The sequence below is a fragment of the Bubalus bubalis genome, chromosome 3 (genome assembly GCF_019923935.1).
Source record: "Bubalus bubalis isolate 160015118507 breed Murrah chromosome 3, NDDB_SH_1, whole genome shotgun sequence".
NCBI lineage: Eukaryota > Metazoa > Chordata > Mammalia > Artiodactyla > Bovidae > Bubalus > Bubalus bubalis.
Window position 1 is genome coordinate 32,136,797 of NC_059159.1, and position 16,826 is coordinate 32,153,622.

At 39.4% G+C, this 16,826-nt stretch overlaps 1 long non-coding RNA gene across 1 annotated transcript; it reads left to right on the plus strand.

The window, feature by feature from the left end:
- The first annotated feature begins 1,004 nt into the window (after positions 1 to 1,004).
- LOC123332381 lies at positions 1,005 to 3,412 on the plus strand. The gene is made up of 2 exons (XR_006549175.2): positions 1,005 to 2,682; positions 3,297 to 3,412. It is a non-coding gene; the product is annotated as an uncharacterized LOC123332381 (long non-coding RNA).
- Positions 3,413 to 16,826: the final 13,414 nt, after the last annotated feature.

Sequence of the window (16,826 nt, forward strand, 5' to 3'; positions counted from 1 at the left end):
AAAGAAACACTGAGCAGGAAATAGAAATAAGGAATGACTAAGAATATCATTTTATGTAGGGTGGTTAGGTAAACAAAGTGATTAGCTTAAAAGGCATAGAAACCGGGGTGGGGGTAGGGGGAATGGGGGAGAATTAATCTAATTAACCATCTTTGGCATCATAACTCAAAGTTTAAACTATTCACATGCATCATAACACACAGGAATCCATGCTGAGAATGATATAAGACTCTGGTCTAAGCTTTAACATGAAACTATTATATAGTCCTCAGAAAGTGGTATCATTTCACTGATGGGGAAATGGAGACCTGGAAAGGTAAGGTGCTGTGTTCACGGCAGTGAAACTGGTATGAGTTCTGAAGGTTTCTTTCTTGTCTGTATTTCTATAATCGTGTAGTGCAATATGGAAGCCATAAGCTTCCACTAGCCACATGTGAATATTTACATTCAAAGTGACTCAAAACAATTCAAATTCAGTTCCTTGTTGCTGAAGGAGGCTGGTGGCTGCCATGCTGGATAGTGCAGACGATAAACATTTCCGCCCCTCTAGAGAGTTCTACTGGAGAAGGCAATGGCACCCCACTCCAGTACTCTTGCCTGGAAAATCCCATGGATAGAGGAGCCTGGTAGGCTGCATTCCATGGGGTCTTGAAGAGTCGGACACGACTGAGCGACTTCACTTTTACTTTTCACTTTCCTGCATTGGAGAAGGAAATGGCAACCCACTCCAGTGTTCTTGCCTGGACAATCTCAGGGACAGGGGAGCCTGGTGGGCTGCCGTCTATGGGGTCGCACAGAGTCAGACACGACTGAAGCGACTTAGCAGCAGTAGCAGCAGAGAGTTCTACTGGAGAGCCCTGTTCTGGCGTTCTATGGGTTCTTGAGTTCTTGAGAAGAAAACACAAATATTTGCTTATTCATTTTCTATTTCTATTAGATGATTTGGCATCTGAGAGATAAATCATGTTGGGTGGTTTTAAACCACCCAAGAATGTTATGCCCAGTTGTCTTTTACATGTGGAAGTGAAAAAAGCTTAAGAACTCATACCATCTACAAAACCTTGAGGTGGAAAAGTTGACCATGTACTCTAACTGTTTGAATGACAAAGAGTGAGCCCAAGCATGGGAAATAAGAGTACAAAAGGCTGGATGGTGTGCACTGAAAGCAATTAATACAAAGATTCATATAAATAAATGTGATTGCAAATTAAATACAACCTCGTCTGGAACACTCAAAACAAATAAAAAGCAAAGATGATTTAACAGAAAGTTGGGATTTTAAAATGAGAAAAATTAATAACATTTCATGACGACACTTGAGGTTGACCTTGACAGTGAAGGGGTCACACTGACATAGTTGTGGTAAGAGAGCATACAGGTGCAACTCTTTAATATGTACTAATAACCTTGAAAATTGTTCAACTCTTCCCAGTTAATTATTCCACTTATAGGAAACAATCCTGAGACCCAAATAAATTGTGCCACACACACAAAAAAATCTGTCTATTAAGATTTTCAAGGCAACATAAAGTACAGAACTCACAAAAATTGAAAAGATATTCAATAAGAGAGGAATAATTAAATTCTAGTATACCCATAGAATATAATTTCATGCAGCCATTAAAGTCATGATGGAGAAAAAATTTAGTGACATGAAAATGTGTATGATATGAGGGGAATAGTGATAACAGCTAACATTTATTATTATAAGTGTCCAGCAAGTGTCAGGTACTTCTCCAAAGGCCTTAGGTCTTTGCATCATTTACTCCTCAAAAGACCTGAAAGCAGTTGTATGAGTATCATCCCCAATGATGTACTGAGGAAACAAAGTCTTAGAGCTGATTTGCTCTGTGCCCCACAAATCATTAAGTGATATGCTAAGTCATGACCGTCAGACCACCTGATGCAAGGTCTGTGCTCCTGAGAGCTCTCCTGCCTGGAGACTCTCAGAACACCACGCTCTCAGCTATGTTAAAAAAAAAAAAAAAAAGTATATGCACATTCAGAAAAAATCCTGGCTGGACATACCCTGAAACCTTAACAGTGATTGCCTCTGAGTGATGAGGTTATAGATCACTTTCATTTTCTTCTTCAAATCAGTCTTTAATTTTAAATCGTCCTGGCAGTGAACATTAGTCAATAATCAAGAAGAAAAATTTTCATGAAGTGGAGAGGCCATTTCCATACACAGATTTGTACACCCGGGGGAAAAAAATAATAACTCAAAAGGCAGAGCTAAAAATGGAATTCCAAAGTGTTGCCTGGAAATTAGTGGGAGTTCAAAGGAGTTAAATAAAAGATGGAAAATTGGAGAAGGGCCATTGCTAAATCTTTAAGCTCTTCCAAAAGGTTTCTCTGTGCGGTTGTTGGTTTCTATCTCTCAGCCCTCAGCTTAACTGATGAGCGTTTACGTAGTTACTGAGAACTAAAGAGTCACTCTGAGGCTCCAAACGTAGGAGTCTGGTGGTTGCTGTTGTTATTTTGTTTTAATGGATTTGTTTATTGGCCTGACAAATGAATTTACTATCAGCGGGCCCTTTTTTCCCCTTTCAGTTTTATTATCTTTTTTTTTTTTTTTTTTTAAATCAGGCAACACTTTGTTGAACAATCCTGACCCTGAAGAATGCTTGCTGGCACGTTGTCCAAGAAATCTAGCAGAAGTTTGTATGATTATCTTTATGAGTGAGTACAGTTTAGTCTAGTGCCTTTTTTGTTGAATAACACCATCACCCAGAGCCCCTCAACAAATAGAAGAGCTGGTCTTACCTTTGATTGGTAGTTCACCAGCCATCATGGTCCAGAGAGGTCCTGGAAGGGAACTTGACACGGTGCAGTCAAACCACCATGAAGTTTGTATCTGTCAACCTCTCGATCACGCTTCAGCTTCTCTGTGACATCTGGAGGTCTGCCCCAATGCTGTCGCCCATGTTCAGCATTCAGATCCAGGGAGGCAAACTCGAGCATCAAAACGATGCCATGTTAGCCTCCTTGCTTTTTAGACTCAACCGAACAACTCATGTGGGAGGAAGAATGGGTCATGCAAAGATCTCAGGAGTTAGAGTCACCCAGTCTTGAGTTTAATTCCTGCTCCATCATTTACTAGGTAAAACCTTTAACAAAGGGTTGAACTGCTTTGGGGCTCCTGTTTTTTTTTTTTTTTTTTTTTTTTTTTAGAAGTGAGAGAGTTAGCATTAAGACACAAGAGCTAACACACACATATATAAAGTTGAGTGTGAGCCTGGCACATAGTATATGTTTAACAAACATGCTGTCTCTACCCATTGTCTTCCTCTCAGCAATGCACCTGCCCTACAATAAGCTTCTTGGAACCTGAAGCACAGGAGGGATGGTTTCAAGCCATGGTTCTCTGTTTTCCACTTCACTGGACTTGCAAGAGCCTCTTTGAGATGATAAGCATTCCTCCTAAAGCTGGAAGAAAGTAGAAATTCTCCTGCTCTTTCCTCTTGGCTCCAGTTTATTTCCAAGCAACATCATTCCCTAAACAGTGCGACTGTAGACCACACATAGAAATCAGTATTATCCGTACAATGAGATGGCCCACCAGCACTCAGAGACAGTGCCCTGGAGGGCTCTGCTCCCTCTCTTTTCCCTTCCACTCCTCGTCCTGTGTCAGGAGTGGGAGATGCTGCAGATCCTCAGTCACTGTGGGTCTACTCAATATGGGCCACCTTGGAACTCAGTCTCACTCCTTCATTTCACAGCAGGTAAGATCCTTTAAAGTTACCCTATCTTTCTGAATGTTAAAGACAACTGGATGGGTTGGGTCATTGTGGTTGTTGTTGTTCAGTCACCAAGTCATGTCCTATTCTTTCGCAACTCCATGGACTGTAGCCCACCAGGTTCCTCTGTTCATGGAGTTTTCCAGGCAAGAATACTGGAGCAGATTGCCATTTCCTTCTCCAGGGCATCTTGCTGACCAAGGGATCAAACCCATGTCACCTGAATTGGTAAGTGGATTCTTCACCACTGAGCCACCAGGGAAGCCCTGTTGGGTTATGTTGAAGTAACAAACATCCTGAAATTCTCAGTGGTCTAAAGTGACAAGAGTTGACTTCTTAGCTGTGTATGCATCCACTGCAGATGGCGTAGAGGCTCTGTTTGAGTCTCTCTCACTCCAGGATCCAGGCTAATGCAACATCTATTCTATGGGACATTGCTAATATCTGTAACAGAAAGAAAAGAGCAAGTCAGGTTGATCCTTGAAAGTTGTGCCTGGAAGACAACACGTCATCTTTTAGTGGTGAAAATAAGACATAGAACCATGATGGACTTTGAGAGAACAGAAACACCCGCCTCCACCATGTGTCTTAAGGAAAAAACAAAACAAAACACTGTTATACTATTCTTGTTACACACCTGTAAGAAAAGTTAATCAGGAGATAATAGCTCCATTTAAAAATATATGCCCCTGAAAGAAAGAATTGGTAAGCTTCACTTCATTAAAATTAAAAATTTCAGCTATGCAAAAGACATTGTTAGGAGAATGAAAAGACAGGCCATAGACTAGGAGAAAATATTTGCAAAAGATGTATCTGAAATAGGACTGTTGCCCAAAATATACAAAGAACTCTTAAAACTCAACAATAAGAAAATAAACATGATTAAAAAACAGGCAAAAGACTATAATAGCCACCTCATGAAAGATGATATACAGATGGCAAATAAGCATAGGAAAAGATGCTTAGCTTTACATGTCATTAGGAAACTGCAAATTAAAACAACAGTGAGATACCATTGCACACTTATGCAGTTCAGTTCAGTCACTCAGTCTTGTCCGACCCTTCACGACCCCATGGACTGCAGCATGCCAGGCTTCCCTGTCCTTTACCATCTCCCAGAGCTTGCTCAAACTCATGTCCATCGAATCAGTGATGCCATCCAACCATCGCATCCTCTGTCATCTCCTTTTCCTCCTGCCTTCAATCTTTCCCATTATTAGGGTCTTTTCTAATGAGTGGACCCTTTGCGTCAGGTGGACAAAATATCGAAGCTTCAGTTTCACCATCAGTCCTTCTAATGATAGTCAGGATTGATTTCCCTTAGGATTGACTGGTTGGACCTCCTTGCTCTCCAAGGGACTCTCAAGAGTCTTCTCCAACTCCACAGTTCAAAAGCATCAATTCTTTGGCTCTCAGCACACCTATAATGGTGGCCAAAATTCAAAACACTGACAACTCAAATGCTGGTGAAGATGCAGAGCAACAGGAATTCTTACTCATTGCTGGTGGGAGTGCAAAGTGGAAAAGTCACTTTGGCAAGCAGTTTCTTAATATATAGTCCAAAAATCACTCTCCCTGGTGTTTACCCAAATGAATTGGAAACTTACGTAGATACCAAAACCTCCACACAGATATTTATAACAGCTTTATTCATAATTGCCAAAACTTGGAAGCAACTACAATGTCCTTCTGTGGGAGAATGAATAAACTGTGGTACATCCCGACAATGGAATATTAGTCAGTGTTAAAAAGAAATGAGCTATTAAGCTATGAAAAGACATGGAGGAACCTTAAATGCATACTACTAAGTGAAAGAAGTCAGTATGAAAAGGCTTATGTTGTATGATTTCAACTATATGACATTCTGGAAAAAGCAAAATTACGGAGACAGTTAAAAAACCAAGTCAGTGGTTGCCAGGGTAGAGAAGGATGCAGAGAGGAATTTTGGAGCAGTGAAACTACTCTGCGAGATGTTATAATGATGGACACATGCCATTACAAAACTTTCCAAATCCACAGAATGTACAAAACTATGAGTGAGCCCTAAAATAAACTCTGGACTTCGGGTGTACTGACATGTCACTATAGGTTCATTAACTCTTTTAATAAATACATCACTCTGGAAGGGATGTTGATAATGGGGGAGGCTGGGCATGAGTGTATGGTGGGGGGGGTGTGGGTTGTAGAGGAAATCTCTATATCTTCCACTTTTGTTGTGAACCTAAAACTGCTCTTAAAAGAAAAAAAATCAAGCCTATTTAAAAAAAAAAATGTACATGTCATAGAGGTTAAGTGGCATGAGTAAGGTCATGCAAAAGAATGCCTTGCATACAGGAGATAATAAATATTTGTTGAACCAGTGAGTGCATGCACATGTGAACAAATGAGAAAGTAAAATGATGAAAGCCAGGGTGCAAATCCAGGTGACCTGATTCTTGATGCAGGACTCTGTGTTTCCAGCCTATGATTACCCAGCTCCTCCCCCACCCCTGCCCCCAGCCAGGCTACTAGCAACTAAATTCCACCCACGGAAAGTTTCTGAGTTTTATTTCTCTGTGTTTGTAAAAATAACTAGCATTTCCTGAGTTATAGAATAGGAAATAGTAAGCAACTACCCTTGTAATAAACAAGCACGTGGACATACTCCCATAGACACCCCAAAATCATCAAGTTATCATGAGGGCCACAAGGGCATAGGGTAAAGGAGAGATTAACCCACACAATTCAGGCTGAAACCTGTTATCAAGGACGAGGCTGCAACAGAGATACCGGAGTCCCCAGGTTATTATTGGGAATTTTGCTTCACTTGAGCAGTGACAACAAGTTTCCAGAAGTGGTATAAGTCTTGAAGATATAGCTGTGGCACCCAGGGTTAAACTGAGAACAGAGACTGCAGAAATGAAAGAGACAGAGTGTTTAACTGAAGACGCCTCCAGAACCGGGCAGAACAGAGAAGATAGAAGATTCCTCATCTCTCAGAATCAAAGACGGCCTGTGAGCCAAATGCATCTGCTGGATGTTGAAAGTGACAAAAGACAGCTCGGAGAGAGAATGCACTGAATCATTAAAAAAAATTCCTAAGAAACTTAACAAGTACATCAAGACACTGCTCAAGTATGCGCTTCTATGGCTCATGGAAATGTCCTGGGGAAGTGACTCAAAAGGTCTGTAAGATACAGCCTCTCTGCCTGGATGATTCACTGGTCCAGGAGGTGGCATAAAGTTAAAGTACTAGTAACCGGGAGTTTCATGGGATGAGGTGGAACCCTGTAGGCTGTGCCCACTGAGGCACCTAGCCATTCATGTAAATAGCGTGCAAGGCAGATGGATGAAAGAAAGAAAGGTGGATTATCTCCTTTTGAATTTTCAATCTATTTTTAATGGATAAATGTTATGATCCTCAATTTTTGAAGCACAAAGCAGGGCACAGTGAAAAGTTCCCCTGCAACTCCCATCCCAGTCTCTCAATCCTCCTTCTCAGAACCAAGGACCAATCCCTAGTATGTTCTTCCACACAAATTTCTATGCAAATGCAAATAAATCAATGTTTTTACATTTTCCTTCCTTTAATTCAAATACTAACAAGATTGAAGGCAGGAGGAGAAGGGGATAACAGAGGATGAGATGGTTGGATGGCATCACCAACTCAATGGACATGAATTTGAGCAAGCTGGGAGTTGGTGATGGACAGGGAAGCCTGGCGTGCTGTAGTCCATGGGGTTGCAAAGAGTCAGACACAACTGAGTGACTGAACTGAACTGAACCAACTGTTATCACCTAAAATAGAGCTTGGAAGTGAATCTTAAAATTCAGATCAGATCAGATCAGTCGCTCAGTCGTGTCCGACTCTTTGCGACCCCATGAATCGCAGCACGCCAGGCCTCCCTGTCCATCACCAACTCCCAGAGTTCACTCAGACTCACGTCCATCGAGTCAGTGATGCCATCCAGCCATTTCATCCTCTGTCATCCCCATCTCCCCAGCATCAGAGTTTTTCCAATGAGTCAACTCTTCGCATGAGGTGGCCAAAGTACAGGAGTTTCAGCTTTTGCATCATTCCCTCCAAAGAAATTCCAGGGCTGATCTCCTTCAGAATGGACTGGTTGGATCTCCTTGCAGTCCAAGGGACTCTCAAGAGTCTTCTCCAACACCACAGTTCAAAAGCATCAATTCTTCGGTGCTCAGCTTTCTTCACAGTCCAACTCTCACATCCATACATGACCACAGGAAAAACCATAGCCTTGACTAGACGGACCTTTGTGGGCAAAGTAATGTCTCTGCTTTAGAATATGCTATCTAGGTTGATCATAACTTTCCTTCCAAGGAGTAAGAGTCTTTTAATTTCATGGCTGCAGTCACCATCTGCAGTGATTTTGGAGCCCAGAAAAATAAAGTCTGACACTGTTTCCACTGTTTCCCCATCTATTTCCCATGAAGTGATGGGACCGGATGCCATGATCTTCGTTTTCTGAATGTTGAGCTTTAAGCCAACTTTTTCACTCTCCACTTTCACCTTCACCAAGAGGCTTTTGAGTTCCTCTTCACTTTCTGCCATGAGGGTGGTGTCATCTGCATATCTGAGGTTATTGATATTTCGCCTGGCAATCTTGATTCCAGCTTGTGTTTCTTCCAGTCCAGCGTTTCTCATTATGTACTCTGCATATAAGTTAAATAAACAGGGTGACAATATACAGCCTTGAGGAACTCCTTTTCCTATTTGGAACCAGTCTGTTGTTTAAACACATATACAAGAACCAACAAAATGACTGCCTCAGATTGCTATCATGTCAGTACAGAGAAAGAAGAAGGAATTTCACTAACTTATAAACCCAATATGTTCTGACTCTATACACTTATGGAGATATGTATTAAAGATTTAAAAAAAACTGTAAATAAATCTGAATTTTACTTATTTGCTGTTTGATAATGGTACAGGGTAGTTATTTTGAAATGATTTTTTGAGTATATTGTGGAATAGAGAAAAATAGACAAATTGATGTAATTGACAATTACAGATTCTCATGTGAGAGAGGGATTCCCTGGTAGCTCAGCTGGTAAAGAATCCACCTGCAATGCAGGAGACCCTGGTTTGATTCCTGGGTCAGGAAGATTCTCTGGAGAAGGGATAGGTTACTACTCCAGTATTCTTGGGCTTCCCTGGGGGTTCAGCTGGTAAAGAATCCACCTGCAATGTGGGAGACCTGGTTTTGATCCCTGGGTTGGGAAGATCCCCTGGAAAGGGAATGGTTACCCATTTCAGATTTCTGGCCTGGAGAATTCCATGGACTGTATAGTCACTTCATGTGAGAGAGGGAAATACAGATAAGAGAAAAGTGAGAAAGAAAACCCTGTGCCACTGCATTAAAATGATATTATGGACTGAACTTCTGTGTCTTCACCCCCCATTTAGATGTTAAAGCCCTAGCATCAATGTGATGGTGTTTGCAGCTGGGACCTTTGGGAGGTGAGCAGGTTTTAATGAGGTTACAAGGGTGGGGCCTTGGTCATGAGATTAGCGTCCTTGTAAGAGGAATAAAGACCTGAACTTGTCCTTTCTCCAGGATGTGAAGACACAGTAAGAAGGTGGCCATCACAAAGCCTTCGCTGGGGGGACTGACCTGGCTGGCATCTTGCTCTTGGACGTTCCAACCTTCAGAACTGTGAGAAGTAGGTGTCTGCTATTTAAGACAGTTGACTATGGTATTTTGTTATGGCAGCCTGAGCAGATGAAGACAAATGAGAGCTATTAATATAAACTAATTCCATTCACTGAAAACCATTGAAACTGTGGTCACTCCACAAGCAATGAGTACCTCTTGGGTACTCTTGGGTGTGCCCAGATCTTGGTTTCAAAATAAAACCTTGAAAACCTTGGAAATGACTCTTTCTGGGTCAAGAGCATAGAAAATTTAAAGAAGTTCTGGAACATTTTATCACTGTGTCAGAAAATAAGGAAGTGTCCAGAGACTCCTGCAGAAATGTCAACGTACACACAAGCCAGCATGAAGGGGCTTCTGATGGTCAGGTTTGGAGTAATCCAAGCATTAAAAATGTTAGCAGTGGATGATAACATACTGAACTGTTCAGTTCAGTTCAGTCACTCAGTCATGTCCGACTCTTTGCGACCCCATGGATCGCAGCACACCAGGCCTCCCTGTCCATCACCAACTCCCGGAGTTCACCCAGACTCATGTCCATCGAGTCAGTGATGCCATCCAGCCATCTCATCCTCTGTCGTCCCCTTCTCCTCCTGCCCCCAATCCCTCCCAGCATCAGAGTCTTTTCCAATGAGTCAACTCTTAACATGAGGTGGCCAAAGTACTGGAGTTTCAGCTTTAGCATCATTCCCTCCAAATAAATCCCAGGGCTGATCTCCTTCAGAATGGACTGGTTGGATCTCCTTGCAGACCAAGGGACTCTCAAGAGTCTTCTCCAACACCACAGTTCAAAAGCATCAATTCTTCGACACTCAGCCTTCTTCACAGTCCAACTCTCACATCCATACATGACCACAGGAAAAACCATAAAAACCAATAAATGTATAGTACAGTAAAAGAAAATAATAAAAAGAAGGTGGTACCCTCCTCTCATAAGAACATCAGACAATAAAATTAGATTAGTGGATTTAGAAAATGACTATTTTGCCACCTCCAGGATACTCATTGGTTCAGACAAGAATCCACAGAGACTGGAATCACTTGAGTCCAGTGGCTTGTTCAAATCTAAGATCACATAACCCAAGCTTTGACAAGTTTCTGTGAAGAGTAACCAGAACCCGCTGAGTGAAGTGCTGTGGGCATATTCACATGTCCAAGGACCACCCCTCAGAGGCTGTATTCCTTTGCTCAAGCTGCCATAAGTAAGCACCAGAGATAGGGTGGTGCGAGGGGTCCTTCAACAACTGAAAATTATTTTCTCACAGTTCTGGAGGCTGGAAGTCCAAGGTGACAGCCAAATTGGTTTTGCCTGAGGCCTCTCTGCTTGGCCTGCGGATGGCTGGCTGCCCACCCTCCCATTCTGCCTCTTCCATGGGCTTCCCTCTGTGCCCAGAGGACCCTGGTATCTCTTAGTATGTTTAAATTTCTTTTTCTTAAAAGGATACCAGTCATATTGGATTAAAGCCTGCCCATACAACCTCATTTAATTTTGATTACCTTTTTAAAAAACCCCAACTACAACTATGCTCACATTCTTAGGAATTTTGGGGGCAGGGGATACAATTCAGTCTATTTCAGATGTGTTAAATGCACAGGGAATTACAACGAAGTCTGGGAGCCACTAGCTTAAACAAATGAGGAAACTTATAATTAAGAGTATGTCTAGTCTTCTTGACAAAAATGTTTCCGTGGAATGTAATTGTGAGCAAACAATCAGATAAATCCAGATTATGAAAGTTTCTATAAGACAGTGGGCTGGTATTCTCCAAAAAGATCACTGTTATGAAATACAGAAGGCAGGTAGGCTAGATAAACAGAAGCTAAAGGAACCTGACAAGCAAATTCAACAAAAAAAGAAAAAGCCATCAGATCTCAAAAAAAAAAAAAAAAAGCTGTAATATTTTGTGAGTGATAACCAAGAAGATGTGAATAAATTTCTTAGGTTTGTGATGGTGTGGCTTTGTATTTAGGTTATGTTTGACAACAAACCATGAATGTTATGGTTTCTACAGTGTGAAAATAAACTGCTTCCCCAAAGATGTCTGCGATTAGTAATTAGTGAGTCTACAGACATAGAGAACAGACTTGTTGCCAAGGTGAGGTGGGTGGTGGGGGAGGGAAGTATTGAGAGTTTGGGATTAGCAGATGCAAACTATAATACATAAAACCGATAAACAAGGTCCTACTATATAGCACAGGGAACTATATTCAATATCCTGCAATAAACCATAATGGGAAAGAATATGAAAAAGAATATACATGTATAACTGAATCACTTTTACATACAGCAGAAATTACACAGAGTTGTAAGTCAACTGTGTTATCAAAACTAAACAATTAGTGAATATACTTGAAAAGTATATATTTATCTGATTATACTGATAACATTTCTGTTTTATTTCAAAATATATAGTTAGAGGGGATGATGGCTAGATAGATAATACCTATGCCACTGGAGATAATTCCCTATCATTTATAAAGAATATACTGGCTCTGTTTCATACCTATATTTTTTCCATGTATATCCATTAATTAACCAGTTCTCTATTACCAAATATTAAGATTATCTTTAATCTTGTTTTTTAATTAAAAACAATGGTGTGAAAATAATCTTGTACATACATATTTTTGGACATGTGTAAGTATATCTTTAGGATAAATTCCTAGGAGAGGAATTGCTTAAGTTTTTTTCTTGAAAACTGTAAGCAGGCACTGAATTTCTAGGCAAAAATTATTTTTTTCAGTTTGCTGGTGTTCAGAAATGAAGTCAAACAAGTGGTTTAAAAAGCAAGCCTCCTTAATTCACAGAGAAGGGCCGATCTCTTCACCTTAATGGTTTAATTCAAGGCTTGAATTATTCAGCTTTAAATGCAAAACATCTAACACAGTGTGTTGTACAGAACGGATACGGGCATTCATCAAATGTATTTGAATGAATGAGTGAATGAATGAATGGAAGTTCTAGACACCAGAAGCATTAACTGTGGAATTATAAAATAAACACGTCCTCCCTCCCCACATTCCAGAGAGGCTGCGAGAATCTTAATGGCATCTCACTGTAACACACACACACAAATTAGATGTCAAGGCACATCTCCTATGGACCTCATCCAAGTCACCAAAATGACTTCCTTATAATGGACTCCTAAGACAGAATTATAGTGTAGCGGTTGGGAATTTAAAAGTTTATAAAACACTGTGAATTCTCTAGCTCCTCGTCTACTGCCTGCTGCTGCTTTTCTCCCTGCTGGTCTGATTCTTCCATCACTGCTCCATATCGAGGCCATTCAGAGGGAATGGCAAATTTAGAGCTCACTGTCGCCCAAGCCCATGAAGGATGGAGGATTAAGGGACCGTGAGCCAAGTCACTTGATCCCTCAATGGTTCTATTTTATCATCTATAAAACAAAGGGGTTGAAGCAGAGATTTTTTCCCACATCCTGTAGCTCTTGGTGGAAACCATTTATTATCCAAATCTTAAAGAGTTAGACCATAAAGAAGGCTGAGCGCCGAAGAATTGATGCTATCAAACTGTGGTGTTGGAGAAGATTCTTGAGAATCCCTTGGACAGCAAGGAGATCAAACCAGTCAAACCTAAAGGAAATCAACCCTGAATATTCATCGGAAGGACTGATGCTGAAGCTCCAGTACTTTGGCCACGTGATGGAAAGAGCTGACTCACTGGAAAAGACCCTGATGCTGGGAAAGATGGAGGGCAGAAGGAGCATGGGGTGACAGAGGATGAGATGATTGAATGACATCACTGACTCAATGGACATGAGTTTGAGTGAACAAACTCTGGGAGAGTTTGAGTGAACTATCTCTGGGAGATAGTGAAGGATAGGGAAGTCTGGTGTGCTGCAGTCCACGGGGTGGCAGAGAGTCGGACACGACTTAGCAACTGAACAACAACAACACTTGAGATTACCTCCTCAGGCCAAGACAGGTTAGTTCAAGGAATCAAATATGATTGTTTTCAAATTTTAAAAGAACAGCTAAAAGTGGTTTCTAGAGTAGAAGAACCAAAATAATAAAGAAGATGGGAAGCCACGTCTTCTCAGGAATATCTCAAGGTACTGGTATGATTAACCCAGAAAAGAGAGAGACTGAAGAAGGGAACAAGAGAGTTGATTACAAATATACAAAGAGCTAACATGTGGAAAATACACGAAGGCTGTTTCTTTATGGATCTGGAGCACAGAATTTTGAGAGGTGAAATTTTCAGAGTGGTGGGTCTTGATTCAGTTTGATGAAGGACTTTCTAAAAAGTAGAGATCTTCAACAATGGAATATATTTTCTTTGACTTCCTGAGTTCTGAAGAATGTGTAGAATTCAAGATAATGTTTGATAGTAATTCTCAGGTGGGGAAGAGGATGGGAGATGAAGCCAGTAAATTTTAACATATATCAAATCCTACAACACAAGTAATATTTGACATATATCTTCCATGAAGTAATAATCAGATGTCAGTAATATTTTCCATCTTCACAAAAGAGAAAAATAGAATTTATTATAAGATTGTTCACATTATGAAAAAGAAAGCAAAATGTAATGATCCAAGTAGAGAATTAAAAGTAATAAAATATGACTGCAAAATTCATGGCCAAACAGAAGCATAATCCTGAAAGCAAAGTGGGAGGGTACGTTGAGGATTACAAAGATCCAGAACTCACAAAACAAGAAATATAAATCTTTCATACTGAAAAAGTATGACTCATCGAAAACTGAAGGGTAGTTTTTCCATGAATTAAAATAATACATTTTATTACAGAAGATTTAAAACTAATGCAAATCAAACACGAACAAAACATGAACAAAATTAAAAGGAAAGCATTAATACAATGAGATAAGAAAAGGAAATAAGATGAACACAGATTGGGGAGGAAAAAATAAAACTGTCTTTGTTCACTGATGACATAATTGTCTATGTAGAAAATCCAAAAATATTGACAAGAACTAATAAGAATTTCTAAAAAAGGTGTAAAATCGAGTTTAATGTATAAAAGTAAAGTCAGTCACTTTTCTATATACCGGCAATGAATACATGAAACTGAAATTTAAAAACACAATACCATTTACATTAGCACCCCGAAAGATGAATACTCAGTTACAACTCTAACAAAATAAGTATAAGATCTATATGAGGAACACTACAAAATTGATGAAAAAAAAATCAAAGAACTAAACAAATGGACAAACATTCCATGTTCATGGATAGGAAAAATCAATATTATTAACATAACAGTTCTGCACACGTTATTCCGTTAAATACATTTCCAATCAAAATCCTGAAAATTATTTTATGGCTATCAACAATCTAATTCCAAAGTGTATATGGAGTGATAGAAGACCCAGAGCAGCCAATACAACATGGAGGGAAATGAACCAAGTCAGAGGACTGACATTAATTTGACTTAAGACTTGCTGGAAAGCAACAATAATCAGGACAGACGTGGTACCGGCAAAAGTAGAGACACATAGATCAGTGGAACAGAATGGAGTGCCCAGAAACAGAGCCACATAAATATAGCTAGCAGATCTCTGAAAAAGATGAAAAGATAATCTTTTAACAAATGATACTGAAATAACTAGACCTCTACAGGCAAAATAAAAGAAGTCTGGATACAGATCTTACACCTTTCATAAAAATAAATTAAAAATGGAGCACAGACCTAAATGTTAAATGCAAAACTTGAAGGCTCCTAAAAAATAACTTAAGACAAAATCTGAATGAACTTGGCTCTGGTAATGACTTTTTAGCTACAACACCCAAGGCATGATCCATGAAAGAAAGGTATGATTAGCTGGACTTCATTAAAAGAACTTTGGCATATAGGAAGAACCTCCTAAATGCCAGTTGTTCATGTTCTCATCATTATTAGTAACAATTGTGTATCTTCTAAAAAGCTACCAGAACTATCAAGGAAAGTCTTTGATTTGGATATATCCAAATTCTTATTTTTAATAGGTTTTGTGTTGATTCTTAAGTATTTTCCAAGTATCCAATTTTCAAACAGCAGTCCTATTTGCTTTTAATTGTCCCACCATTTTATTTTCTTGTTTAAATTGTACTGTCTGAAGTTTATGGTGAGATGTTCAGTAAAGGAAGTAAGAATGAAAATCTCAGATTTCTGACCTCAAACTCCAAGAAAATGGGCATAGGTCTCCAACTTCCCTATTAAGCTGATGGCTGGATTTCAGGGTGTGTGTGAGCGTGCAGGCACGCATGTGTATAAAATAGTGATAAGAAAGTACCCCCTACTGTTATTTTACTAACAAGTTTTCAATACAAATGCATGCTGGTCTTATCCAACACACTTTAGGCATTAATTGCTCTGATAATACACTTTTTCCCTCTTTGACCAGTTAAAATGCTAACTCAGTGATTTTTCCTAGAATAAAATGCATTTAGTTGTAATGTCGTATTCTATTAATTTATTGGAGAATTCCACTTAATATGCTAACATTTTTTGCCTCAATATAATTGAGTTTTGGGCTGGTGTGTGTGTGTACCACATTACCATAGCTTTGAAGAAGGAATCTGACACCTTCTGTTTCTTGTGTTCAGGGATGTTCTGTAATAATGGCTCTTTTTACTGATTGAAAGTTACAAAGAATTTCCTTGTGAAACTGAGTTTGACACAACCTCTTTAATTTTTGAAAACTTGCAAATCCTGTCCATGATTATAGATGCTATTTGGGTTTTCTGTCTTTTCTGGGGTCAATTTGGGCCATTTACATTTCTCAAGGAAAAAAAAATCATTATATCAGGTTTTCAAATTTTGCCTGAAGTTTTAAACACATCCTCTTCTATTTTCTTAACATTGTCTTTATCTGCTTTCCCTTCACTCATTTCTATATTTGCCTATCTGTGCTTTCTCCCTTTTTCTTAATTAATATAGATTTATCTGTTTTTTGTTTTTTTTTTTATAACTTGCCACAGATTGGTTTTACTTATTAGATCTGGGTTTTCTTTCCTCAACCCAACAATTCAAATGCCCAATTTGTTTATTCTCATTTTACTTTTTTGTGATGTACGAAGACGGTGAGTGTTGTTTTTTCCACAAGAGAATTCTCTTCCCAGTGTTGTTGTTGTTGCTTTATTTAAGAAATGAGTGATTCTGCTTTGAATTTCCTCATTGAATTAAAAGTAACCTATGAGTTTTTCTTTTCTTTTTTTATTACCAAGTACTTGGGATTTTTGTTTGCTGGATTCTATTTTTGCTATTCCATGCTTTATTGCCACATAGTTGAGAGAAAGAGGTCTGCATTATTTCTACTTATTAGAATTTGTTGAGTTGTTTTTTAATGTCCTAATATATCATGACACTTGGGGGAAAATGTCTATTTTCTGCTTCACCAGGATCTGGAGTTTGTTTTACATTTATTAGATGGTCCTCGTTATGCTGGTCAGACTCACTACACACT